At 40.9% G+C, this 2871-nt stretch overlaps 1 non-coding gene across 1 annotated transcript; it reads left to right on the top strand.

The window, feature by feature from the left end:
- The first annotated feature begins 2733 nt into the window (after positions 1-2733).
- LOC114807249 lies at positions 2734-2871 on the top strand. The gene has a single exon (XR_003755300.1). It is a non-coding gene; the product is annotated as a small nucleolar RNA SNORA7 (small nucleolar RNA).

Raw genomic sequence — 2871 nt, 5'->3', positions numbered from 1 at the left:
AAATTCCTATTTGCCTAGCGCAAACCCTACTGACAGTTTGTCAAAACTTTAATTCTCCCCATGGAGGTTTGGGTCTGTTGAAGAGTTTTCTCCTTGAAAATTCCTTTGAAAAACTATGCCTAGTCCAAACAGACTTGATCATTGTCCTGCACAAAATGAATTTGCAATTGAACTAAATAACTTATTTTTCACACCTATGCAAATGTTAGGTACAGTCCTTTAAGTATGATCAGATTCACTGAAATAAACTACCAGGAAAAAACACACAAAAAATGAATCCATACAAATTAGCATGTCCAGGCATTTATAGAAATTAGGCAGACAGAGAATAATCAACATTCTGACTCTCATTGTCCAATTTTTTTCCCTTATGTTTTTATGCTTTGTGGGGAAATTTGAGTGTATTTCCTTCAATCGTATTTATTGAGAGCTTGCTGTGTGCACAGCACTGTATTAAGCGCTTCTGCAGGTATATCCTTGACCTCTTTCCGATTAATAAAATGGAGCAGAGGGAAAGGTTTTTTTGGGTGAGAAAAGTTGTCCCCTTTCCTAAGTTCTGGTTTGGTTTTTATAAATATTTGTGCCCATTTAGAGGTGGAACTTTGACTGAATTGAACTGAATGAATAGAAAGCTCATTCCAGTTACTTACTCCTGGCTGGAACTATATGGAGCAGAGGGAAAGGTTTTTTGGGTGAAAAAAGTTGTCCCCTTTCCTAAGTTCTGGTTTGGTTTTTATAAATATTTGTGCCCATTTAGAGGTGGAACTTTGACTGAACTGAACTGAATGAATAGAAAGCTCATTCCAGTTACTTACTCCTGGCTGGAACTATATGTCACAGAATCCTTAAAATTTAAGGATTTCTCTGATTCCCTGGAAAAATTGAACCTTCTGGGAAGAAATAAGTCTAGCCAATAGCCTGTAAAAATGCACAACCACTCAGTGATTTAGGCAGAGCTTTTAAAATCCTACAGAGGAATCTCTGAGAATGTTCTTCGGTTGCTCTGCCTCCTCCCCATGTAACTATTTTGTGTGAGTATTTACGTCTGTGAACATATGCTCAACACATTACAGCAACTAAGGGGGGTTTAGGAATGAATCAATGGGCTAGTGAAATTTTGCTGTGACAGACGGATTTTGATGAAAGGGCTATTAATTGCCCTGTAAACTCATTGTGGGTAGGGAACGTGTCTGTCAACTCTGTTGTATTGTACTCTCTCATGCACTTAGTACAATGATCTGTACATAGTAAGCACTCAATAAATACTATTGACTGATTGATTTTGAAATTAGGTAGTAACACTGCAGAAAATTTGGGGTGCTGTATTTTGAATTTGAATGCAGCTTCTCCCATTCTTTTTCTGATTAGTAAAACAGGATTTCTTGGTTCTGAGAAAGTATGAAAATATCTGGTATAGCTAAGCATCTTCCCATGGTACTTCACCATCATAAATAAGCATCCTATCACAAATGCCACAAAGATCATAAAAAGATGAAACATCCCATCAAACATCACTATGTGAGATTTAAAAAATGACAAAATCTAACTTTAAGATTTTTAAAAAATTACAAATTGGCCTCAGCGTGGCTCAATGGAAAGAGCACGGGCTTTGGAGTCAGGGGTCATGAGTTCGAATCCCAGCTCCGCCACTTGTCAGCTGTGTGACTGTGGGCAAGTCACTTAACTTCTCTGTGCCTCAGTTCCCTCATCTGTAAAATGGGGATTAAGACTGTGAGCCCCACGTGGGATAACCTCATTCCCCTGTGTCTACCCCAGCGCTTAGAACAGTGCTCTGCACATAATAAGCGCTTAACAAATACCAACATTACTAAATGAGCAATGCTGTTCCCATCTAGACTGTGACCTTGAGGTGGGCAGGGGATTATGTCTCTTGATTACTGTATTACATTTTCCCCAAGTGCTTAGAACAGTGCTCTGCACACACTAAGCACTCAATAAATATGATTGAATGTACAATACTACCCACCTACATTTGCTATAGTGTGGGAAAGGGAATATTAAGAACTCTACACATGGTTTTCCATAACAAATTCTGTCCGTATGCTAACTGTTCCATTCTGAGAAACGATGTGATGATGTGATGTGATGATGTGTGTGTCTCATCATCTTCAGAATGGAGAACCTGCATGGAAGAATTCACACAGTGCTAGTGGCCTGCGCGCCACCATTCACATTTGTTATCTCTGGAGGACGGAGGGCAGTGAGCAATTAGGCAGAAAGGGGAGCAGCACTTTGCAAAGTGCAAATGAGGTCTTTGCCCACATTAGCCAGTTACAGGCAGAACCAGGACTAGAACCCAGGTCTCCTGATTCCCAGGACAGTACACTTTTTTTATGGTATTTTTAAAGAGCTTTCTATGTGCCAGGCAGTGTACTTAGTGCTGGGGTAGATAAAAGCTAATCAGTTTGGACACAGTCTATGTCCAACATGGGGCTCACAGTCTTAATCCCCATTTTACAGATGAGGGAACTGAGGCACAGAGAAGTGTAGCAACTTGCCCAAGCTCACACAGTAGACAAGTGGCAGAGCCGGAATTAGAACCAGGTTCTCAGACTCCTAAGCGTGGGCTCTTTCCACTAGGTCAAATGGCTTCTCTTCCCACTGAATCAGCAGCAGGGGTCCCTGTTCTGAGTACTATTCCTTTGATAGGGAAATGCAAACCAAAAAGGATTTGCCTGGCAACTTGTGTTTATACACACTAATGGAGATTAATACCTCTCAGGGTCGCACCTGGAGAGTTCCCAGTACTCTACCAGTCTTGACTATGGGAGAGAGAGTCAAGCAGAGGCATGTCCATTCCAATCCTAGCTTAGGCAGTGACTAGCAAGTGGAAGGCAATCTGCTCCAAGT

The sequence above is a fragment of the Ornithorhynchus anatinus genome, chromosome X1 (assembly GCF_004115215.2).
Source record: "Ornithorhynchus anatinus isolate Pmale09 chromosome X1, mOrnAna1.pri.v4, whole genome shotgun sequence".
In the NCBI taxonomy this organism is placed as follows: Eukaryota; Metazoa; Chordata; class Mammalia; order Monotremata; family Ornithorhynchidae; genus Ornithorhynchus; species Ornithorhynchus anatinus.
This window is presented reverse-complemented; position numbering and strand designations above follow the sequence as displayed.